The 26,557-nt window shown below is 43.1% G+C and overlaps 1 long non-coding RNA gene across 1 annotated transcript; it reads left to right on the top strand.

Moving 5' to 3' along the window:
* On the top strand, positions 1-26,557 carry LOC140910244 (uncharacterized). Its single transcript, XR_012158495.1, has 5 exons — positions 1-93; positions 524-702; positions 10,403-10,808; positions 26,026-26,207; positions 26,471-26,557. It is a non-coding gene; the product is annotated as an uncharacterized LOC140910244 (long non-coding RNA).

Genomic DNA, 26,557 nt, shown 5'->3' with positions numbered 1-26,557 from the left:
AAACAGGTGAAGAATACCTGATGGGCTTCCCTAGAGATGGAGAGGGGAGAAGTGGCAGCACCAAGGTTCAGACTTCCTTTTGGCAAATATGGGGTTAGTTTTCCATCTTTTATCCCCACCAGAGAAAAAAATAAAGAGGCTGGGATACAGCATGCCCCCTGTTTGCATCATCGCTACTCATTTCAACTAATTTGCAAGTCTCTCCAAGTTAGGGTTTCAGCTCTGAACTCCTTGTCCATGTTATCATTTCTCACAACCTACCATTAACATTCTTGCCCTCACACCCACTGTGATCATTCCTGTACTGTATGAAATGTGGTCACGAGGGCATGGTGACACCACCAAATTGGTCAAGGGGTTGTTTTTGTCTTTAGAATCTGGTTCATTCCCCCCTCCCATTTCTAAAATAGGTCCTCTGCTGAGGCTCTTTATCACGAAGCATGGCTATTCTGCTCAGCCTTGTCTTCATTACAAGTTAAGGTATTATTCATCATTATTTTTTTAATATATTTGTTCTCAACAGTGTGTTCACAGAAGAAGTTTTGAGAATCGGCTCCCTGAAGGTGTAAGCAGAAGAGAGAGACCCTGTTGGATCATCATCAACTACCTTTCCCTGCCAACGTAGGAGACAGCCCCCTGATCGAGGATACAGCAGGCATTACACTTGACTGCAGCCAATGTGCCACATCTGGATAGCCATAGGTATGAAGAATATCATCTACCTGTACATAGTCAGTATGATGGGCAATAATCTAGCATCCTTACCTACCCATGTTGAGCACAGTGTACTGTACGCAGATTGTAGTGCTATTTGTCAGTATTTGTTTTGATATAGCTTGAAAGCATCTATCCCCAAAAGTAGGCACTTGTACATTAGATCTGAAGTATCTAAAGTAATAATCATCCAAACATGAACACATATTAGATTATCCTTATAAGCCACCATATCGTGTAATTAAGTGTGCACAGCATCCTATTATTGCCTCAAATATGCCAGATGAGGAATGCAATTCCTACCTCAAGGGGCTTTTAGACTAAAGGCACAAGAGGGAACAATACAATGCACAGCTTAATGAATATTACGCAGGTGATCACTAAGTGGTGTGCCATTTCAGCTGCTATCCTACATCACGGAATGGGGGCGATTTCAATACGTTTTCCATCTACTTCTATTACTATTCATAAACTCGAGTGAGCCCTTCTCTGAAATGATGAAAAGGCAGCAGCAACTATTCAGTGTGACCTCTTTGCCTGAGAGGCTATTTCCTCTGCATCTAGCAATGGTAAACAATGGGACTAATCCTGAGGTCCTTTTCAAGTTTTTACTCATTCCTCACTGGGTCAAAACTCTCTCACACATCAGAGAAATAGAGTGTGTGAAATATATAAAAAAAAAAACAAGCCCAAAATCTCCTGAGTTTGTTAATCGAGTCACAAAGAAGAACACTCGGTTTCATGTGCTGTTTGAAGGTTTATCATTCTGACATGACAAACATTCACACAGGCTGCTGGATTAGAAATCACTTCTGGACTCTTGGGGCCAGATTTACAAGAGAATTTAGATGCCTAAAATACTAGTAGGCTTTACAAAGTCCCTTACTTGGTTAGGTGCCTCGCTACCGTTGAAGTCAACCTGAGTTGCGAGTGTTCAGCACGAAGCAGGATTAGGCCCTTGGTGATAATTGCTGGCCACTTATCAAAACAAAATGGCTCATCCCTTGCAAAACGCTGGTTATCTGAGCTGTGTCCACCAGAGAACTACCAGTAAACAGCCTGGACCAGTGAGCAGGAGTGGGATGGAGTGCAGGAAAGGAGGAAAAGAAGGAGAGGTCTGCAGTAGTACCATAAAATATATGAGCATGACCCAAAACAGTCCACTTCATCTCACTGGATTTCCAGCACACTTCAATTTTTAGCAGAACAGTTTGGAGGCATGACAATGGGAGGAGATCTCCAGCTGGTATAATGACACTTGGGGCCACTTACAACTAGTACAAGCTAAAGCAATGTCAGGATTATTCTGACTTGTGGTTGGGCCAAATCAGACCCCAGCTAACCCCAGGCTTGGGAGGAGCTTAACAGTAGCATTCAGCCACTTCCCCCTCTGGCTCTGCACTGAGAGGATCTCAGCTGTGCCTAAAGATTATATCTTTGATTTATAATGCAGAGTAGAGGAAATTAAGAATACATTAAAAAACAAAACCATTCCATCTTATTCCTGAAGACACCGTCTTTAAAGTCTGTGATATATTTTGACTCGGCATATAGAATCAATCTGCTGATAGGAATAAAGTTAAAACCCTAACCTTCAACAGGAGTGTGACACTAGCTGTCTGCAGAAAAATCCATGTGGTAAGAAAACCAGTGACACCATTTTTAAGAACAGAGCAGGAGGATAAGAGGGAAGAGGTGGTAGGAGTTAGTCTCCCTGATTTTTCAGAATACCCACCCACAGATTCTGAAAAATCCACCCTGGCCCAAGGGAAAGAGGAAGTTTCAACAAACAAAATTAAATGATTTTTTTAACTTAAACAATGGACTTTATTCGTGAACGCACTCGTGTATGTAGGTAGGTAGGTAGGTAGGTAGGGTAGCAATCAGTGCATTCTGCACTGAAATACAGCCACTGCAGTGAAAGCGTGATCCATCAGTGTTCACATATTAAAAAGACCAGGTTATTCAAAGAACAGACCTTGCTCCCAATGCATCTGAAAATTAATCTGCTCAATAAGACAGTAAACTTTACTGCTTTACACTTCATAATGATTGTAGAGTCTTTCAGCACAGATCAGTTATTCACTGGGATTGTAATGGAGGAGTCCCAATGGAAAATGTCTATTGTGTCTCATGCTGTCTTCCCCCACACCCCCTCAGAGCTGTAATGTTCTCTTTTACAGAACCTAATTTGTGATCCTCCATATAAAGGATATTATCTCATTTGTCAGTGAAAGAAGAAACATTTTATCACACTCATCAAAAAATTATGTATCAGACTTACTAACAAGTAGGGTTTTGTTGACAAATAAGACTTGTGAAAGAGCGACTATGTTTTTAAGGAGCTGGAACAGCTGCTTTTATACCTCATATAGTAGAGTTCTAGATTCAGAGAAGAGGACAAAGGTTCTAATCTCCCCTTGGATTTTTGCTGCACATCTGTGTATGGTATAATTAATTCCTACTACTGTAAATAGACCAGATCTTGAAAGGCACTAAACTTCCTTAGCTCCTATGAAGTTGGGGGGACTCAGTATTTCACAGGAGGTACTCAGCACTTCACAGGACAGCGGGAACCATACACTTTTAGTTTAGAAATGCCTTCGAAAAAATAAGGATAATGGACCAAAGCATGCAAGAAAACAATCATGGGAGATATGTACATATGAAGAAGAACTGGGTTGAAATACAGTACATCCATTTATATCTCTGGCCTCAGCTTTTATCTATTCTGGGTGCCTCAAATTGTGCTAACCTGGATGCCCTGTCAACCCCCTTCTATCACAGCCATTCTACCCTACACACTGAGCGCTCTCCCAGTTCCAATTCACCATACCACTGCTTACTCATTTCATCTGCGGTGACCACAAGTAGTGAGTCAATGACAATACATTTCTTTAAATTAAAACAATTATGTTTAGAGCTGGGCAAAAATTGTGACCTTCAAATGTCAAAATTTGAAAATTTTAGAAAGTGTACTATGTTTTCAGTCCAATTTTTGGCCAGCTACAATTTCAAAAAATTTCAAGTTTCAAAATATTGAATCCTGAAACATTTAGGGGAAAAAATGGGGAAAAACTTCCTAAGCAAAATTCAGCTTTTTATAGCAGCTCTTTCTACTTACTATGTCCTTTCAAGTCTGATTCTATTAGGACTTTTATTTATTAATGCAAGTCTTAACTCTGGCTTCAGGTGTGAAGATTAGAAAAAAACCCAATTAGCAATGGAGATTTTTTTATGTAACTGCTTTCATCTCAGAAAATCCTGTTTATTTAAACGAAAAATGAAAGAAAAAGAAATGTAGGTATAAATCAATATTAATCCTTTAGATAAATTTGTAAAGAATACCACACAGAAATGGCTTCTTCTGAGTGCTGATGTTCTCCAAAAATGCAACCTTTTGCCTGCTGTGCTTAAGATCAACCGCTTTGAAACACTGCTCTATATTGACAACTTGCAAATACTATGCCTACCTGTGCATCAGTACTGTTGTAAAGCAAACACCTTAAAACATTAGTCAGCATTCATAATTTGTCTCTCCTATGTTTTATATAATGCTGCATTCTTCTCTAGATGTAGCTAGACACACAGACAGAATGTCCATCTTCAATTTGCAGTGATTTTATCCCACTCCTGGATTTCTGGAATCTTGTTCTCCACATTGATCTATAAGAATTTTGAAAACCCAGGGTGCTGTGAATGTGTAAAGTATGTTTATTGCCACTACAAGAATTGTAAAGGAATTAAGATAACAAATTCTCTGAATACCTCTCCAGAACAGCATGTTTCAAAGAAACGGGAACCAGTCTTTGTGCAACCCTCATTAGCACTTTGGACAGCTTCCCCCAGAATTCAAAGGTACCTGCAGCTCTATTCGTTATTGGACACCACAACCCTTGTAGGGGTTGGAAGGGGCTGTGCTGCAACAGCAGCCCTTCAGAGGAATTCTGGATGACACGCAGAATTTCTCCAGTAGCTCTAGAGCAGCGTGTGGTGGAGTGGCAGCTCCTCCATCTTTCACAGTGGTGCTGTTCTGTAGGCTGGCGTGAAACAGGGGGCCAGGGCCCTGCCTTTACTCGATCCCCTTTGGAAAGGCTAGCACTGCTGGCTGCAGTAGCCTGGATCAGTTAATCTACTCCCTGTCCTGGTTGTAGAGGGCCCTTTTGCTGGGCACAAATGGGTAAGGAAGATTCCTCATGCTCTTCCTCCATCTTGCATAGCTGCACAGAGGCAGCTGGAATGAGGCCTAAAATGTGTATAATGCTCATATCCCCTCCAGCCATTACTAGAAAGATGTGAGTCTATTTATACCGAAAAGCTTACATACAAAAGTATCTACTGGTAAACCTTCCACTGAAATTCTCTCCAGGAGAGCTAGTCAAAGCTATACAGGTTCTATAAAGTTTGGGCAGCTGTCTGCTTTCAACTGCCCCCCGCCACCCATTTTTCCTCCATGTGATATATAATATAGCTTCAGGAGCAATTCTGGTTATAACATTATGGAAATGTGGCCTAGCTGGTTTTTATTTGAAAAGTTATTTCATTGCATCTCACTACAGATTTTCTCTCAACCCCAAGGAGTATGTAGCCCTTTTAAGTGTCTCCCATGCTGGGCTGATATTAGGCAATGCTTTATTTTTAGATATTTAACAGTCCTGATTACTCTATTTAAATTACACTGTTAGAAATGTAAATGACTTTACTTCTTTCTTCTCTTACTGCACAAGCAAGTCTCTTGTATCTTTTAAACCTGATTGCTCATATTTCATCTCCATTCACTTAGCCGATCCTGATAGATTAGTAAATCAGACAACTTGGAAACAGTCGGAGCTACATAGAATTTGGATCCTATTCTATAAAACTACCATTGACTTCAGTGGTGTTGTTCTTGGTTAACACCAGTTTGTGAGATCAGAAGCCGGTTCTTAAATGTTATTGTGAACCCTTCATACAGCTTTAGTGCTAGTTAGTACACCTCTTACTCACAGTAATGAGCATTTGCTCATGGAAATAGTCCCGCTGTCTTTAATGGACCCACTTGCAAGAGTAAGTGCTTGCCAGTGGGACTAAGATGGACTGCATATATGAGTACTTAAATCTTATTTGATCAATAGATTAACCTGTTGTTGACTTTCATTTTACCTGTCCTTGTAAGTGGAAATAAACCTGTCCCATTATGACAGAGGTTAGGAATCAGATTGTTCCACTCACATCCAATGTGACGTCATCCTTTTATTTTTTCTTGTATAGTAATTAGGACTAGGTGGACTGGACAATTTAAGAAATGACATTAACTTTTGCCAAGTACTACAAACAAACCAAACCCAAGCTCAGGCCCATCACTATGGAAAGGTAGCAGGGTACTTCTCCAATCCTGTCTCACCAGCTCCTCTCTGACCCTGGCATGCTCTGAAGCCTCCTTGATTCAACTGAGGAGTACCAAGTGGCAGCTGCTTTCTCTACCCTGCTGCTACAGCCCAGTAGCATCCCTGCTAGTCTATTTATACTGAAAAGCTCACATACACCTACTGTGTCCCTGCTGCATTGGTGTGAGGGAAAAGGAAATTAGTTTCTTTATTTGCCCCCCGCCTACTTCCCATCCGGCTTTGATATTGGGACTAGCGCCTGGAAGGGGAGCAGGATCAGTGCTTTGCAATGTCCAAAGTGTAGCCAGGCAGGAGGAGGAAGGAAAGGAAGCCATCTTCTCCCTCAGCCTCCACCCCACTCCAGAAAGAAGGTTCAGAGATAAGTTGGAGGGCAGGGAGCATGGGATGAAATTGCTATAGGGTGGAGGCACTAAGTCAGTTTTCTGGGATAGGGTGAGGCAGTGATTAGAGTCATGGAAATTCTACCAGGTGAGGAGAGATGGAACAGACTGGACCCGGTCAAGACAGATAAGAGACCAATGAGAGGTCATAATAGAGGTATGCAAAAAAAAAAAAAAAGTGCCCCAGTTCCAGGGGAGAGGGGGCACGAGACAGCAGTCACAAAAAGCCCCCAGCTTCTTTATCACTGCTTCATTATTCTCCATATTCACTCCCCGCTCCAGAATTCGTACATCCCAATACGATAGCTATGAAATATATGGTCCGTTCTGCATATTAGGCCCCATGCTGTATATAACTGAAATAACGAGGTACTACAAACAACAGCTTATACACCGTCTCTGCATATCAGCTCATTTAATGAGAGGCATGCAACAGTCCCTGGTGCTTTACAGACTGTGTCTAGAAAGACCATCATCTTGTCAGTGCAGAAAAAAATCTGCTTCTCCGAGCAAACTGAATCTGCTTATCAGCTGCAAATAGAAGCCTTGAGCCTGGCAGTTTTTCAAAGAGTGGAACTGGTGAAAGGTGTTTCTAAATTACATCTGAAACAATCACTTGCTTTGAAGTTCTGATATGTCATGTTGTGCTGCCAATCAAGATATGCCACGAGCACATCTTGTTGCATCATACCATGTCTGGCATAACCAAAACAAAGCCTTATACAACATGTGCTTGACAGGACTGAATTAAGTGTCACCACACTTCAAAAAACAAAAATATCTTGAGAAGGTGCTAATATTCTGAGCCCTTATTTCAGTAGCAAATCAAGGCTGTGTGAGTAAGCTTACCTGGCAGCATCCTTAAAATAAAGTACACTCTCTCTACTTTTTCCTTAAATTTTCACGTACCCCTTCATCCTAAGGCTCGAGCATTTTCCCTTTTGTAATCAGTAGCTGTATCACAACACAAACCCTGCTTTTGACAGAGAGATGGCAAGTACTTGAAGAATGTACTTCCGCTATGTAACCCGATATTTGAGGTGAGAAGAGTAGGCGCTGAAGATGGAGGATTGGGACTGGGCATCAGATTTAAGGCCCGCAAGGTATACTGTGATCTAGTCTGGCCTCCTGCATAACACAGGCCAAAGAACCTCGCCCCGTAATTTCTGTATCAAGCCCTTAACTTCTATATGAGCTAGAGCATATCTTTTAGAATGATATGCACTCTTGATTTAACAATTTCAAGTGATGGGAGACTCCGCCACATCCCTAGGTAGTTGTTATTGGTCTTATTGTAGTGCCTAGGAGCCCTAGGCAACAAACCAAGATGCCACTGTGTCAAACACTGTACAAACCACAGAACAAAGACAGTCCCTTCCCCAAAATCTTACACTCTAATCATAAAATGAGAAACAACAGATGGGCTACAAACAGGGGAGTACAAGGAAACAGTGAGGCAGTATTTGTCAACAAGATAGGTAGTGGTCTCATCATACCAGCAGCCAAACATTGTCAAGTATTTTGTAGGCATCATGGCAGGGCACAATTTTAAAGAGGGATTTAAAGGAAGATAATGAGATCGCTCTGTGGATGGCTACGAGGGTGTCCTCCCAACTGTGAGGGACAGTAGGAGAGAGAACACAAAAGTACTTGTTTGGAAATTTAACAAGTGGGCAATGGGTGTTGGTATCTTGGGCCAGTTGACTTTGATTCTGAATGAGAGAGTATAGATAGGGTGGGAATAGGTAGTGAACAGCCTTGAGAGTGAAGACAAGTGGCTTATGTTTGATACAATAGAAAAGAGGGAGCCAGTTAATGGATGCCAGGAGGGGGATGACATGACTGAAGCAATGGACTCGGAAATTATCTTTTCAGCAACATTCTGAATGGATACATGTGGGGCAAAACTGCATTTGTCAAGGCCAGAGATAACGATGTTACAGTAAGTGAGATGTGAGGTAATGAAAACTTGACTGAGCATTTTTGCTGTGTGAAGGGATAGGAAAGGCTGTACCTTAGAGACATTATGCAGAAAGAATCTGCAAGATTTAGATGTAGCCTGGATGTGAAGACCTAGAAAGAGGGCAGAGTCCAAGTAGCCACCCAATGATTGAGGAAGGAGGTAGCAGGAAGGATTTCTGGGAGAAGACTAAGGGCTCTATTTTAGCCATGTGGAGCTTGAGCTGATGGCTAGACATCCACGTGGAGGTGTCAGAGACACAGACTGAGAATTTAGTTTGGAAAGAAGGATGCAGGTCTGGAGTAGAAAGGTAGACTAGTGATTCATCACCTTAGACATAGTGGTTGACATGGGTGGCGGGTGGAGCCCCCCTTCAGGGAGGCTAGCCCCTGCTCTGCCCTTTCTGCCTGCTCCCCCATGGTGTGAGCTCCCCATACCCTTTGGCCGGAGGAGCCCCAAGCTGCCTTGAGACTCCCTCACCCTCCCACCCAGAGGAGCCGCGAGCCTCCCCCCCAAGAGGAGCCCCAAGCCAGCCAAAGCCCTGAGCCCCCCACAACACACCTGCTCGGAGGAGCCCCCAGCCAGCCGCCCCTCACCAAACCCCAAGCCGCCCAGAGAAAAGCATACATCTCTATTCTCCTCAGCCACCCCGGAACCTGCATGGGGCATAATAAATCAAAAACTTCCCCCCCCAAACCCCGCAACCAGGGGTCTGGCAGCCGCGGCAGCGCCAGGGGAGGCTCAGCTACTCCCCTGGCCTATTATCCCTACCGGCCATAGTGATTGAATGTGTTTGTGGGTAAGATTACCCAGAGAAAAGGTGTAGAAGGTGAAGAAAAGGTAACCAAGGATAAGACATGAGGAACCGCCATGGAAAGTTGGAGGTAAGTTATTCCAATAATTAATTCCTTCACTTAAAAATTATTTCCAGTTTGATTTTCAATATTGCCACTCCCATGCTTTAAAAATTTATAAATTAGGTGCTAAAATCTTGAATTTTAAAAAATTAAATTAAATGGTTTTTTTCTCTTCTGTGGTTGGAGACTTTAGGGTTCACATTTTTAAGCCCTGCTCTGCAGCTCTGAGGGCTAGAAAAAGAAAGTCCTGAGATTCTCAAATGATAAGATGATTTCAGAAGTTGGCTTTGAGAAAACCCCCCACATTGTGGAATCTGCATTAAAATTGCAAGCCTTGGCAATACTAGATTTTGTGTAGCTTCAACTTTCAACCATTGGATCATGTTAGGCCTTCTTTGCTAGATTAGAGAGTCCTCTTCTATCAGAAATCTCTGCCCCAGATAGGTACAATTAGATTGCTGTCAAGTCACGTCAACTTTCTCTAGGATAAACTAAATAGATTGAGCTTCTTAAGTCTGTCACTATGAGGCATGTTTTCCAGACTTTGCATCATTCTTGGAGCTCTTTGCTGAACCCTTTCCAATATTTCAACATCTTTTGTGAAGTATTGGAAAGGGTTCAGCTAAGAGCTCCAAGAATGATGCAAAGTCTGGAAAACATGCCTCATAGTGACATCAGAACTGTGCACAATATTTCAGTAATGGTTTCACTAATGTCATATACTGAGGTACTACCACCTCTCTACCCCTACCTGATATTCCTGTGCTTACACATCCAAGGATCACATTTGTACTTTTAGCTACAGCAACACACTGGGGGCTCATGTTCATTTGGTTATTTATCATTACCCCTAAGACTTTTTCAGAGTTATTTCTTTTCAGGAAACCATTTCTCCCTGGTTATGAGTATGACCTCCTTGTTTTGTTCTTAGATGTATGACCTTGCATTTAGCTGTTTTAAACCTCATGTTGTTCAAATAGCCCATTTTACCAAGTGATCCAGCTTGGTCTGTACTACTTACCTGTCCCCATCATTACTTAGCTCTCCACCAATTTTTGTGTCATCTGCAAGTTTTACCAGCAATGATTTTATATTTTCTTCCAGATCATTGACAAAGATACTGAATGGCATTGGACCAAGAACAGATCCCTGTGGGACCCTCTGACAGGGTATATCTACCACACGCTGACCCAGCAGGGGTTAATTGCTCACTGTGGGCTGAGGAGGCCACACTCCTCTGCCCCTGCTGGCCATGCTCAACCTGGAGACAGGATATAAGAGGAAGCAGCTCCATTCAGTTGGGCCAGACTGCTGAGAAGGAAGGATGTGCATTGCAGGCTCCCTCAGAGGAGCTGCCAGAGCCCCAGACCACGGAGGCCAGACATGCCGAGTCCCAGACAGATCCCCAGCTGCCTGCAGAAGCCAGAGAAGGGATTGAGCCTTCAGGAATTTCGCTGGTCGACGACCCCAGAGACCCGGAGGGCCCATGGACTACTGCATTGGAAGACAGGTAGGAAGTAGCCCAAGGGAAATAGACATTGATCTGGTTATAGGACCGGGAAATAGGCCAGTGTGTTTTGGCAGATCCCCGCTGACCCAGTGGTGAATACAGTCACCACTGACAGGACCCTGGGTGGACGCAGTGGAATAGGGAGGGCCTGGGTCACCCTACCTCGGCCACCACCTTCCTTGGGCAACTAGGCCCCGCAACTCCACACAGGAGGGCAGCTATAGGGACTCTGGCCACTGGGCCATGCTGCCCTGAGAGCAAGGGCAGCCCGAAGGGACCCGCCCCAGCTCACCTCCGCCTCCCTGGGCCTGAGCACGAAGCTGCCGCTTGCTTCTCAGCCCTCTCCGGCTTCTTGCGCGAACAGCTGATTTGCGGGAAGTCGCGGGGAGGGGTGCGGAGAAGCATAGCGGGGCGGCGCGTGCAGGGGAGGAGGTGGAGCGGAGGTGAGGTGAGCTGGGGCCGGGTAGGGAGTTGCCGGTGGGTGCTCTGCACCCGCCAAATTTTCCCTATGGGTGATCCAGCCCCGGAGCACCCATGGAGTCGGCGCCTAAGGTGCCACTTTTCATGTGATCGGTGGGGGGAGCGGTCGCTCCCCCTACTCCCCCCCAGCTACGCTCCCCCGCCCCTAGGAGCCAGAGGGACCTGCCAGATGCTTCCTGGGAGCTTCCCCAGGTAAGCACTGCCAGGACTCCTTACCTCGACCCCCGGCAGGTTCCTCTGGCTCTTAGGGGCAGGGTGGGCACCCACTACGGTGGCCCACGAGACCCTCCTGCCCAGTTCTGGGGGCAGACAGGGAACAGGGGAGGGGGGTGGATGGGGCCAGGGGCCGGGGGGGGGCATCAAGGAACGCAGGGGGTTGGATGGGGCAGGAGTCCTTGGGGGGCGGGGGCGGGCCACGACCCCCTCGCGGGGTGAGGAAGAAACCGGTTGTTATGATTTTGGCAGCTCATCACTGTGCCTACCCCACGACAAATACTCCCATTGGATGATGATTCTCTATTTACAAATTCCTTTTTTGCAATGTAAGAGTTAACCAGTTTTTAAATCCATTTAATATGGGTTACATTGATTTTATAAAGTGCTATTTTTTATTTTTTATTTTACTCAGAATGTCATGCAGGACTAAGTTAAATGCCAAACAGAAGTCTAAGTATATTATGTCAACCCAGTTACCTTTCTCCAATTCTTTTAATACTCTAGGGTGCAAGCTATTTGATTCTGCAGATTTAAAACCGCTTAACTTTAATAGTTGCTATTTAACATCCTCACTACTGATTACTGATAGAATAGAAAGGATTTAATTATCACTGTAAGATATGAATACATCATCTTGCTTCTTTCTGAATACAGAATAGAAATATTTATCAAATACTTCTACCTTTTCTACATCATTGATAACTGTACCATCCATGTCTAGTATCCTTTTCTACATCATTGATAACTATACCATCCATGTCTAGTACCATTAATAGAATTTTGATTTTCTTATATATTACAAAAATTCCTTCTTATTTCCTTAACTCTATTGACCATAGATTTTTCATGGATACCTTTAGCTTCCATTATCAATTGTCTGCATTCCTAACTGCTCATTTCTACTCATTGCTATCAGTTTCCCCATTTTTTCTATTTGTTATATATTGACTTTTTATTGCTGCTTTCACCTCCACTCTTAATCAGTCAAAAACAAAACAAAAAACCCTCCACCAACACAGTCTGTCTTTTATGATTGCAGAAATATTCTTTTGGAGCATCTAATTCTCCATTATCATTCAGAATTGTATGTTTAAATATTTCCTTCCGCTCATAATTGTTTTCAGCTGTGGTAAACTGGCCTTTTTAAAGCACTATGTATTTATATATTACTAGGTAGAATTATGTTCTGTTTGCTTATAGCAAATTAAATTAGACCATGATCACTAACACCTAGGCCATCATCGGTTTTTGTTCAGTGATTGATTCATCTTTATCCATCAGAACAAGGGCTAATATAGAATCACCCTGAGTTGGTTCATGAGACTTTCATACGTCCCTCAGATTGAAATCTCCCTTGATAACACAATTTTTCTTTCTACACTTTTTATAAATAGATGTTTAGAGAGGTTCTCATCCTATTCCCATATGTGAATTAGTGGTATTTAGCAGAGTCTTAACAGTACCCCATTCTGTGATTTATCAGTTAGTATAGTGATCCATAAGTATTCCAAGTTTTGTCATTCTGAATTGTCAGTTATTCTAAAGTAGGTAATTGTATACGTTATATAGTGTTCCATCCTTCCTCCCCTCTACCCACTCTCTTTCCAAACTAAGTTGTATCCAGTGACTTTAACTTTCCAGTTACTTGACTCATCCCTCAAACATTTTGATAGAAAATACAAAGTTGAGACCACCTCCTTGTGTGAGGTGCAAAAGTCCTGAGGCTGAACTTTAATTCAGGTCTTGTATGCATTCTTTCAAAATACCTTTTTTGTTTTAAAAAAGGTGTTCTTCAGAGCACATGTACACAACTACTTGCACGCAATAGTAGAGATGTGTCCATATCATAACACCCAGATTTGGGTTCTGGTTCATGATCATATGCACTAGAGTAGGAGTACCTCCTTATTGAACTTGGATAAATATTCCACCCCAAACTATAAATAGGCTTAACTTCACTCAAAACTCAGCCCAAGTCACCTCAGAATTTATCAAAACTTTGTGAAAATGCACAGCAAAATCTGGGTTAGTAATGAATCCCAAAACCCGGAAAGATTCCGTATGTAAAATTTTCACACAGCTTTAATCCAAGGTGGATACAACATGGAGTTTGCGTAATTTGACAGCAAAACATATATGTGGTTGGACACCAAGAGTGTCAAATTTCTTTATCTCTGTGGAAGTTGGGGAAATAAGTTAACATTCACAATCAGTTCTAACTTCTTCAAATGCCGAAATAGACGTTTAAATGACATATATTGCACTAAAAAGACTAAATCAACAAGTTAAAGCTCAAGAAGTAGATAGGATAGAATGTTTGCAGTGGGACCTTGTCTGAGATGGACATGAAGTGGCCCAAAATTGATTTTAATGCACCTTGGAAATTCTTTTGTTTAATGTTCCCAATTTGTGCATGAATGTTTTGTTTCACAGACTGTGAGGGGAGAAAAAAATTGACTGCAGAAGATGTGACAGGTTTAACTATATTTGAGGATATAGAGGAGATCAAAGCTGAAGAGATAAAAGCAGCAGCTACTATATGGGCTGAAAAATATCTCCTGAATCATAAACACCCTTAAGTACAGTGCTTCAGAATCAGCCACCTTTAAGTCAGGAGAGAGTCACAGCTGAAATGAAAGTCCTCTAGTTACAATATTTTATGACTTGCATTGGCTGCCTTTGGCTACACAGGCACCAAAATGTCTGGGATCATTCACAAAAAAACAGTAAACCAAACATTTCGACCTAGGTCAGTGGCTCTAAAATAGCCCCCCCACGAGCGGTGTTGCTTGTGGATTGCTCTGCAGAGATGGCAGTTGGCTGTGGGCCAATAAAATCCATCTTTATCAGCAAATATAATTGGAACCCCTACTGCGGTAACAACTCTGTCACACTTTTCATTAGCTGGGAACGTTTTATTTTGGGAGGAATGGGTTTCTTTTCCTCCCAGGTTTCAGTGGTAATGTATGATCCATTAATAACAAAATGTATCAAAACTAATAGATCTTTTCGGATGTTTATATATAAAGAGAGTAAGATGTAATGATGTGCTGCCAACCTTTTAATAAAGGTCTCTCTCAAAATTATTTTGCCTCTGTCCCCCCTGCAATTACATACTCTATCCCCTGCCCCCAAAGCCAACAGTTCTGTACTCTTCCCCTAAAACAATCTTTCCATTGTTTCAGTGCCCCCTCTGAATCCATTAATCCTTCCATCCCCACCCACAGCCTAGTACCCTTGACGTATTCTTTCCCCATCCTTAACATCTCACGGAAGCTCCTTTAGTGGACTTCCTTTCCTGCAGCAGCAGCAGCAAGTGATTGTCCTATAGCCTTTACTGGCAAATTAGTCGTAGTCAGGTCATCATGTGATCTTTGGCTATGGGGTGGATAGTCTCCCCTAGTCGGTGAGAGTGAGGATGCTGTGTGGAGTGAGTTTTACATGGGTGCTATTGAAGGGTCGTTGGAAAGAACTGGGATCCAGGCTTCTTCCCACGATTGACTCCTCAGGCACCAGCAGAGAGAGAACTGGGCTATACAATCTACAGTTGAGACTGCAGCAGTTTGGTCCCCTGTTCCCCTCCTCCTCCTCCGCCTGTGTTGCTCCAGCCACTGCCTCCCTACTGCCAGAGTCTTTACCCAGTGCCGTAGTCTTTCATTTTCATTGGAAAGGCTCTGGCAGCAGGATACTACTTTTAGCAGTGTAAATTGAGGAGGGACTGGTTGTATGCACAGAGAGCCATGTAGGGTACAAACCCTAAGGTTCTGGCATATTTGTGCTCTACTGACTTAAGCAATGCCTTGCCACCTACACTGCTCTTTATACCCTTGCTGGGGGTAGGATGCACAGTGTATGTACTCGACATGAGCATGCAGTGGAGCTATAGCCTTAAAGTCAGTTCTGCTATGAAAACAGACATCATCTTATTCAAGAGAACCACTCCCTTTATTCAGCATCGTAGTCCCTGATAACAAATAGGCATTTTGTTCATGCTAGTCCTGCAGAACAAGCAGTAATGGGAGAGGGAGCTGAATTCTATTTCTTCTCATGTGTCATCAACAGAATTGTTAAGTAAATTCAAATTTCAGAGTTCAATTCTTCCCTCGGTTACACGTGTTCAATTCCACTGAACAGAGTAAAGTATAAACTGAAGACAATGGAATTGCACAGGCTAAACCCGAGGACACAATTTGGCCTGTAGAATCTTTATAACTGCTGCTGAAGTGTGAGAAGAAAAGAACCCAGCTTCACTTTCAGCTCCCACGTTGATTTCCTAGGGCTGGCAATTAGAAATAATATTTTGATCTCTGTGGAATAATTACAAATCCTAAAAAAAAACCCCAAAAAAACTCAGAGTACTTGTGGCACCTTAGAGACTAGCAAATTTATTTGGGCATAAGGTTTCGTGGGCTAAAACCCACTTCATCAGATGCATGGAGTGGAAAATACAGTAGGAAGATATATATACACAGAGAACATGAAAAAATGGGGGTTGCCATTCCAATTGTAACAAGACCAATCAATTAAGATGGGCTATTACCAATCAATTAAGATAGGCTATTATAAGAAAAAAAACTTTTGTAGTGATAATCAGGATGGCCCATTTCAAACAGTTGACAAGAAGGTATGAGTAACAGTAGGGGGGAAAAATTAGCATGGGGAAATAGTTTTTACTTTGTGTAATGACCCATCCACTCCCAGTCTTTATTCAAGCCTAATTTAATGGTGTCCAGTTTGCAAATTAATTCCAATTCTTCAGTTTCTCGGTGGAGTCTGTTTTTGAAGTTTTTTTTGTTGGAGAATTGTGACTTTTAGGTCTGAAATTGAGTGACCAGGGAGGTTGAAGTGTTCTTGTCAACTGTTTGAAATGGGCCATCCTGATTATCACTGCAAAAGTTTTTTTTTTTTCTCCAGCTGATAATAGCCTACCTTAATTGATTGGTCTTGTTACAGTGTGTATGGCAACACCCATTTTTTTCATGTTCTCTGTGTATATATATCTTGCTACTGTATTTTCCACTCCATGCATCCGATGAGGTGGGTTTTAGCCCATGAAAGCTTATGCCCAAATAAATTTGTACTCCTTGTTTTGTTTTGTTTTGTTTTGCTGATACAGACTAACACGGCTACCACTCTGAAACCTGTCACAAATTCTAGTTATTCTACCTGGATAAATCTCTTTTCTTTCACAGTCTAATTTTACCTTCATGAAAATAGCCAATCCCTTTACTCACACAATGGTTATATGGACAAAAGTTGCTAAAATTCTTGAATACTTACCATTCTCCCCTCCTTCACCCTCGCTTTATGACAGTCTGCTGTTTCCCCTGGGAGTTTGCCTATTTTTGTATGAAGAGTGGGACTTTTTTGGTTTTACTAGATTTAATCAATTGCTTGATTAAAAATGAACAGATATAGTCCTTTGATCAATTAAGGACACAATATAATTACAGACATACCAATACTTTCCAAAGTCATTGTACATTATAATGATACTTTAATGATCAGGTGCATATCACACTTCAAAGAAATAATTTTTAAAATTTTTAACAGAAGCAGATTATCTATAATCCATGCAGTACTTTAAAAAGTCCTATGAGAATCAAACCTTCACAGCCCCACTGGGGTAGTCCCTCTGCAGTTGCTAGGAGAGGTTCTCTCTTTCCCGTTGCCAGTCCAGTCACTAGCAACCGCAGGGAGGCTTCAGCTTTGTGCTCAAATCTGGGAAAGGCTTATCAGTCCTACAGTGGGTATCAGAGGGACTAAAATTATATTTCCAAGTCCATCCCCCTACAAAGGATGCCCTTTCCGAAATAAACCTAGATACCTTGTTAGCTTTAGAGAAGGAGATAAGACAAAGTCCAGCGTTTCAGGCCTTAGAGTGAGCGCCAACAGAAAACTCCAAGGGACGGTTAAGCTGTATATATTCAATTCCCAAGTCCACTGGGGTATACTGACCAGTTTTAAATCTAAAGCCCTTAAACCTCTTTATGGCTGCCCAGCTGTCTTGCAGGGAAAAGCTCAAAGCCATGGTTTACAATGGGGATTTTCCAGCAAAAATTAGATCTGAGCAAAGCCTGTGGTAGCTTGGATACATGGTTATGCTATGGGAGATTCCTAAGAAGATATACGAGCTACAGGAGACTTACTGGAAAGCAATACTGTACAGTAGGAGGGGCTGAGAATTAAGCCTGTGTGTCACTCCAAGGTTTTTCACCTCCGTTATGAGATCCATTCCTCATGTCCTAAAAATCTGGCAGTGAAAATGATGATTTATTTAACTGCCTTGATTTCAGCATAACCAGAAGAGCTCCTAAAGTAGGTTATTGTGTTCACACTCCATCAAGTAAGGGTGGTCAGCTTTCTAGTAAATCTAGAAAAATCTATATTACAGCTGTAACGTGGGCAGCCACCTCACAAGCACCTCTCATGGCCACAGGTCATTCTGCAGTACCCTGCCTCTGTTTTCCCCTCTGCAAGGCTCTTAAAAAACTCATCAAGTTCAAAGAACCCCCTACTGGGGTCCAAATCATTGAGTCCTCAGGTGCATATTAACCCTCTAAACCCCAACCCCAGTTCAGTTCTTGCTCCTGATAATCCAAGACTCTTTCAAAAATAGAACACAAATTCACACAGGCTTCATCCCAGTTTCAGCTGGGCACAGCCCTGCCTCCCTGAATGACTGTTGTTCTGCTTTCCAGCACCTCCAGCTTTGAGTTTATCTTTCTCTACAGACCTTTCCAGCTGGTCCTTTGTGGTCTCTCCCCTGCTTGGACAGGGTCTCTTCCATGCATTCCTGCCAGGAGAGCTGTTCTCACTCCTTCCTACTTCTTGAGCTTTTACCCCTGCTGACTCCGGGCTCTGCAAGAGCCTTCTTACACCCTGCAGGGTTTCTACAGCTGCAGTTTCCTGAGCTTTCCCTCTTCACTACAACTTCCTGCTCCTTTTGTAGTGGAGTCAGGTGATTCCTCACGGGAGGGCGTCAGATCCTGTCATCAGGATTGGCTTAGCGACCCATGGGGCAAGCCACCCAATTACAAATACCTTTACCTAGATTTTACTTACTGGGATTCACAATGGATTCCAGTGTCTTGATTCTAAACTTTCACAGTGCCCAGTCCAAAAGGAGTAGACAAAAATGTGACTGGATGTGATGCATGATATTTCTCTTCTCTCAGAAGTGTCAGTGTATTTTATGTCACATCTAGAGAATTTATACCTTATTAGGTAATGGAAGAGAGGTATTTTTCTTTAAATTCTATATTCAAGATGTTAAGTCTATTTATAGTTCACCGGGTTTCTACAATAAAACACTTTACCTTTGTTGAGGATATTAAAGTTCTATTTTCATTTCCTAGTTGCCTTAGTCTTTCACCATTCAACATAGGTAGGTACAGAAGATAAGCCCTTCTCAGAGACATCAAGAAAATCTGTTACCTTTAAAGCAACACCCTTCAGAAATCAGTACATAGATTATGCTGATCCACTGATGTGGTTTCTTTTTAAAATTTATAACAGATGTGTCAGTAATCTTTATTTTTTTCAGAATATGCTGTGTGATACAATACGTTGCAACCCCTACTACAAATTATTACTGTATATGTTGCTGAGGTCTGGAAATATTTTGTGTTTTTAGCTATCACAATTAGGATATAAGAATTAGAGGTAAACTGTCTAATTGTCAGCAATTTCCTAGTAATACATAATAAACTAAATAATTTATTAGGACCCCACTGATTCAAGCATTGTTGATGTAATCTGTATTATGTTTGATTACACAAAGTTAAGAAATCCTTTCAGTTCAGACTGAGGCTTATGACAGATATAAAAAAGGATAAAAAGTATCTCAGGTCTGGAAAGGTCTGGGTAAACATTGGCCATGTTTGACAGTTGAACATATCTGGAAACTCCACCCATAATCACATCTATTCTGACATGAATATGGATGAAAACAAAAGAGAAAAATACGAGTAGCTCTGCTGCTTTGCACTCATGCAAAAAGCCACGAATACTCAGTGTCTGATTTCCAGTGAGGCTTCAATCTGGGCTCTGCTTGTGCAGAAGCATCTCTGCCTGTAGAGCAGCCTCCAGACTTGCTTTTCCAGTAATAACACCTGCCTGCTCAAGGTGATGAATCAGGCCCTTAGCACATAAGTGATGATTTTCATATAAGTAGGAGTTTGTTCATTGGATTCCAGGAAGCATTCCCCAGTATATTAACACTTTTAAAATGGTCACAGTTTGAACCAAAACTGTTTAATATTCTCCATTTTAAAATAGTCATCTTTCAATTGAGTTTCTCTGTTTATATTCACACTAGCACAACAGACATTACTGTGCTTTTGCATCATTATTTCTCTTTCACACTGTACAGTACGTTCTGAGAGTGTAAGCAAACCACGTCAGAAATGGACAGGAAAAGTTTCTTCTCGTAGTTCTACAAATGGACATGAGTTTGGATTAGGGCTAGCGCTTAACAGGGGCTAGCAGAATCACATGATCATAATGAAGTTTAGAAGTGTTAGCTCACTATAAAATAAATCTATGGTTGTTAAATCACTTTGGGGACTTTTTTCTCATACGTACCCCTGGTTATCCTAAAAAAAGATGTGAACTGTTGGCTCATGCTCAAATAAATTGGTTAGTCTCTAAGGTGCCACAAGTACTCCTTTTCTTTTTGCGAATACAGACTAACACGGCTGTTACTCTGAAACCTGTTAAAAAAAAATAGACCAAATTCTCCAGTAACTAACCCACGTAGTCCCACTGAAAGCAAGAATTCCTTTGGCTATAAATCACTGGAGAATTTGTTTAGTATTATTCAAATACATATAGTCACAGTCTGAGATCATTAGCCACAACCCACAGTGCTGTTTTGTTTGGAAAGTTTTCTGCTGTGTTACATTCACCCCCAACACGTACAGTTGTGTTCCCTGACTCCATGCCAGAGCCCAAAATGTTGCATCTGTATTGCATTGGATTGGCGCGTGCGCACACACACACACACACACACTTTTCATGTACTACAGAGGATCATCAACGAGAGAATTAAATGCTAATATATCATCAAATCATAGGCTTTATAGAGATCATAGAATCATAGAATATCAGGTTGGAAGGGACCTCAGGAGGTCATCTAGTCCAACCCCCTGCCCAGAGCAGGACCAATCCCCAATTAAATCATCCCAGCCAGGGCTTTGTCAAGCCTGACCTTAAAAACTTCTAAGGAAGGAGATTCTACCACCTCCCTAGGTAATGCATTCCAGTGTTTCACCACCCTCTTAGTGAAAATTTTTTTCCTAATATCCAGCCTAAACCTCCCCCACTGCAACTTGAGACCATTACTCCTTGTCCTGTCCTCTTCTACCACTGAGAATAGTCTAGAACCATCCTCTCTGGAACCACCTCTCAGGTAGTTGAAAGCAGCTATCAAATCCCCCCTCATTCTTCTCTTCTGCAGACTAAACAATCCCAGTTCCCTCAGCCTCTCCTCATAAGTCATGTGTTCCAGACCCCTAATCATTTTGGTTGCCCTTCGCTGGACTCTCTCCAATTTATCCACATCCTTCTTGTAGTGTGGGGCCCAAAACTGGACACAGTACTCCAGATGAGGCCTCACCAATGTCGAATAGAGGGGGACGATCACATCCTTTGATCTGCTCGCTATGCCCCTACTTATACATCCCAAAATGCCATTGGCCTTCTTGGCAACAAGGGCACACTGCTGACTCATATCCAGCTTCTCGTCCACTGTCACCCCTAGGTCCTTTTCCGCAGAACTGCTGCCTAGCCATTCGGTCCCTAGTCTGTAGCGGTGCATTGGGTTCTTCCGTCCTAAGTGCAGGACCCTGCACTTATCCTTATTGAACCTCATCAGATTTCTTTTGGCCCAATCCTCCAATTTGTCTAGGTCCCTCTGTATCCTATCCCTGCCCTCCAGCATATCTACCACTCCTCCTAGTTTAGTATCATCCGCAAATTTGCTGAGAGTGCAATCCACACCATCCTCCAGATCATTTATGAAGATATTGAACAAAACCGGCCCCAGAACCGACCCCTAGGGCACTCCACTTGACACCGGCTGCCAACTAGACATGGAGCCATTGATCACTACCCATTGAGCCCGACAATCTAGCCAACTTTCTACCCACCTTATAGTGCATTCATCCACCCCATACTTCTTTAACTTGCTGACAAGAATACTGTGGGAGACCGTGTCAAAAGCTTTGCTAAAGTCAAGAAACAATACATCCACTGCTTTCCCTTCATCCACAGAACCAGTAATCTCATCCTAGACGGTGATTAGATTAGTCAGGCATGACCTTCCCTTGGTGAATCCATGTTGACTGTTCCTGATCACTTTCCTCTCATGTAAGTGCTTCAGGATTGATTCCTTGAGGACCTGCTCCATGACTTTTCCGGGGACTGAGGTGAGGCTGACTGGCCTGTAGTTGCCAGGATCCTCCTTCTTCCCTTTTTTAAAGATTGGCACTACATTAGCCTTTTCCAGTCATCCGGGACTTCCTCTGTTCGCCACGAGTTTTCAAAGATAATGGCCAATGGCTCTGCAATCACAGCCGCCAGTTCCTTTAGCACTCTCGGATGCAACGCGTCCGGCCCCATGGACTTGTGTACGTCCAGCTTTTCTAAATAGTCCCTAACCACCTCTTTCTCCACAGAGGGCTGGCCATCTACTCCCCATGCTGTGCCCAGTGCAGCAGTCTGGGAGCTGACCTTGTTAGTGAAGACAGAGGCAAAAAAAGCATTGAGTTAGCTTTTTCCACATCCTCTGTCGCTAGGTTGCCTCCCTCATTCAGTAAGGGGCCCACACTTTCCTTGGCTTTCTTCTTGTTGCCAACATACCTGAAGAAACCCTTCTTGTTACTCTTGACATCTCTTGCTAGCTGCAGCTCCAGGTGCGATTTGGCCCTCCTGATTTCATTCCTACATGCCCGAGCAATATTTTTGTACTCTTTCCTGGTCATATGTCCAACCTTCCACTTCTTGTAAGCTTTTTTTTTAATGTTTAAGATCCGCTAGGATTTCACCATTAAGCCAAGCTGGTCGCCTGCCATATTTACTATTCTTTCGACACATCGGGATGGTTTGTCCCTGTAACCTCAACAGGGATTCCTTGAAATACAGCCAGCTCTCCTGGACTCCTTTCCCCTTCATGTTAGTCCCCCAGAGGATCCTACCCATCCGTTCCCTGAGGGAGTCGAAGTCTGCTTTCCTGAAGTCCAGGGTCCGTATCCTGCTGCTTACCTTTCTTCCCTGTGTCAGGATCCTGAACTGAACCAACTCATGGTCACTGCCTTCCAGATTCCCATCCACTTTTGCTTCCCCCACTAATTCTTCCCGGTTTGTGAGCAGCAGGTCAAGAAAAGCTCCCCCCTAGTTGGCTCCTCTAGCACTTGCGCCAGGAAATTGCCCCCTCCATTTTCCAAAAACTTCCTGGATTGTCTATGCACCGCTGTATTGCTCTCCCAGCAGATATCAGGAAAATTAAAGTCACCCATGAGAACCAGGGCGTGCGATCTAGTAGCTTGTGCAAGTTGCCGGAAGAAAGCCTCATCCACTTCATCCCCCTGGACCGGTGGTCTATAGCAGACTCCCACTACTACATCACTCTTGTTGCTCACACTTCTAAACTTAATCCAGAGACACTCAGGTTTTCCTGCAGTTTCATACCAGAGCTCTGAGCAGTCATACTGCTCCCTTACATACAGTGCTACTCCCCCACCTTTTCTGCCCTGTCTGTCCTTCCTGAACAGTTTATAACCATCCATGACAGTACTCCAGTCATGTGAGTTATCCCACCAAGTCTCTGTTATTCCAATCACGTCATAATTCCTTGACATCACCAGGACCTCCAGTTCTCCCTGCTTGTTTCCAAGGCTTTGTGCATTTGTATATAAGCACTTGAGATAACCAGCTGATTGCCCCTCATTCTCAGTATGAGGCAGGAGCCCTCCCCTCACAGACGTTCCTGCCTGTGCTTCCTCCCGGTATCCCGCTTTCCCACTTACCTCAGGGCTTTGGTCTCCTTCCCCCGGTGAACCTAGTTTAAAGCCATCCTCACTAGGTTAGCCAGCCTGCTCGCAAAGATGCTCTTCCTTCTCTTCGTAAGGTGGAGCCCGTCTCTGCCCAGCACTCCTACTTCATGGAACACCATCCCATGGTCAAAGAATCCAAAGCCTTCTCTCCGACACCACCTGCATAGCCATTCGTTGACTTCCACGATTCGATGGTCCCTACCCAGGCCTTTTCCTTCCACGGGGAGGATGGACGAGAACACCACTTGCGCCTCAAACTCCTTTATCCTTCTTCCCAGAGCCTCGTAGTCCGCAGTGATGTGCTCAAGGTCATTCTTGGCAGTATCATTGGTGCCCACGTGGAGAAGCAGGAAGGGGTAGCGATCCGAGGGCTTGATGAGTCTCGGCAGTCTCTCCGTCACATCGCGAATCTCAGCCCCTGGCAAGCAGCAGACTTCTCGGTTTTCCCGGTCAGGGCGGCAGATAGATGACTCAGTCCCCCGGAGGAGAGAGTCCCCGACCACCACCACCCGCCTCCTTCTCTTGGGAGTGGTGGTCGTGGAACCCCAACCTCAGGACAGTGCATCTCATGCCTTCCAACTAGCAGAGTCTCCTTCTGCTTTCTCCCCCCAGACGTATCATCTGATCCACTCTCCACAATGGTACCTGTGGAGAGAACATGAAAGCGGTTAGTTACCTGTGTCCGCGTTGCTGGAACCCGGACATTCCCCCTTCTTCTTCTGGAGGTCACATGTTCTTCACTGCAAAATTACATTGCATATCACTTTAACAAAAAAAAAAAACAAAAAAACCCACCACCACCACCACCAATACACCAACCAAAAAAAAGCTCTCAGTGCAAAGTAGAAGGGCTTTCCTTAGTTTTCCCTGGAGAATGAGCTTTGACCTATGTGCTCTACCGGGTCTTTGAGAAACTCTGCACAAAGCACTGCTGGTAAATCCTGACAAGCTTATACAGAATTTGAGTCAGTGTCTTTCACTGATAAGGGAGCCTCCCTGAAGCCAACAGAGATCACAGACCTGATATAGATGTAACATATTGGAAAAAGGCACCTTTGCTATACTGTACACAGAGTCTTTTAGATAAAAAATCTTTTAAGAGTTGAACATAAAATGAAGGCAGGCAGCCGGCATGTTATTTGCTGGAAGATGGGAAGGGCTACTTCAGAGTCATTTTAGCCTCTAGAGTAAATAGAGCATTTAAGCGGTTTTAGAAACATGTATTATATATGAGAGCAGAGCCAGTGCAGAGTATTGAATAATCCATATCTATGACTAAAAATAACAACCAGTGGATCAGATCCTTGGCTATGCACTCTGGTGGTACAAGTAGTGTAGAAAACCAGCCCAACTGGCCACCCAGGGATTCTCCTGGTTTGGGGCGGAGGGGGGGATGTCCCTGGATGGCATAAAGCTGGTGTAGCTGGCTCCTACTCCAATCCTTCCCATTGAAAAAGGGTGTGCGGAGAGTCGTAACCACGAGGAAGGGGTGTGACCAGGGTACTACAGCACTGTGATGAGCCCAGGCTGGCATATTAGCCCCTTGGGGCAATGGATAGCTTGCCCCCAATCTGCTCTAAACTACATTGGAGATGAGGAAAAACGTGTCCCAGAATTAAGTAGCTGCAAATGCTTCCTTTGCAGTTCCTCTCTTCCGCTATAGTCAACAGCTATTGTGAGCAGCTGTGGACTGAGCTCTGGCACTGGTCAGCCCCAGTTGTGCCTGTTCAGAACTATTTTGATTGATCACACGGTTATTTATTCAGAGCACGTACATTTAAAATAGGCATCAAACTTTGTGATAAATACTGTGATTGAACTTCAAGTTTCAGGCCACAGCAAATTATTAGAGAGAAGTTTAAAAAAAAGGTAGGCAGCTAAAGTGCTTATCACAGAACGCGATGGCATTCTTTTGTCCAGTGATGGGAGAGTGTCTCTGTTGTGAAGGTGATGTCACAGAGCGGATGTTTCATTTGTGAGTTCTGGGAATATTTCCCCTCTAGAAAGCCAGGCCCTGGCAATTGCGCCATTATCTGTGGTTTGACTTGAAGGCAAATCTTTCCACGGTTTTCCTGCAGGAACTGTCACAATTCACAGTTGTGATTAAACACACGTCTCATGCTGGTCAAGACTTCCCTGTGATATGTTCCGGGACTGAGTTCCTTTCCATTCTATTTTTACATGTTTGGCAATTATATGGCAATAAGTTAAACTTGAGAAATGCAGTAATGTGAAAATGAAGAAATACAGCTTTCCTGTTGAAACAGTATAGTTAAGGGAAAGAGCCAGTTTTTTGTGTGCTCCCAGTAGCAAGAGATTAGTAATAGTTAATATGAGAGAAGTGACACATGGCTTTTCAAGTGGATTATAAGGATCTCTATTAGGATGGCTGTGAAATAAACATCTTAGATATGACTTACTGGTCCAGAGGGTTCAGCAAAGAATGCTTTCTCTTATTTCTACAGGTATTTTTAAAAAGATGGAGTCTGCTGGCACAAGAATGTTTTAGAAGTAACTGCATTCACTGGTGCTCTCAGTTCTCGCACAAGAAGTCAGCTGATAATTCCAAATGAAAAACAAGTGGTGAAGGAAGGACCCGTATGCTTCTTTGTCTGTCTTGTAATACAGAGAAATAAACAAAAGAATGGTAAGGATGATTATTTACAAGGAAGCTTGTTGCCCATTAATAAAATACGGAACAATTCTGACAAACTCAATCAACTGTAATACAATAAGGTTTATTATTACCTTATTCTAGCCTTAGCAATATTTCTTTAAGTAATGAGTAGCTAGCAGCCACTTGAAGCCTAAGTTTGTTTATGCTTTCAATAGCTCCACTCCCTCACTTCCGTCCAGTCTTTCTGGTTACTGTTGTGGGTTCTTAACTACTTTTCAATTCTTTTTCATAAGGTGAGAGAAAACCCACAAACCTCAACAGTGATAACATTTTGTAACCAAGAACTCACTTTTAGAACAGGCTATGGCTGTGTATGAGGT

Source organism: Lepidochelys kempii, chromosome 4, assembly GCF_965140285.1.
Source record: "Lepidochelys kempii isolate rLepKem1 chromosome 4, rLepKem1.hap1, whole genome shotgun sequence".
In the NCBI taxonomy this organism is placed as follows: domain Eukaryota; kingdom Metazoa; phylum Chordata; order Testudines; family Cheloniidae; genus Lepidochelys; species Lepidochelys kempii.
Note: the sequence above shows the minus strand (reverse complement) of the source record. Positions and strands in the feature narration are given on the sequence as shown.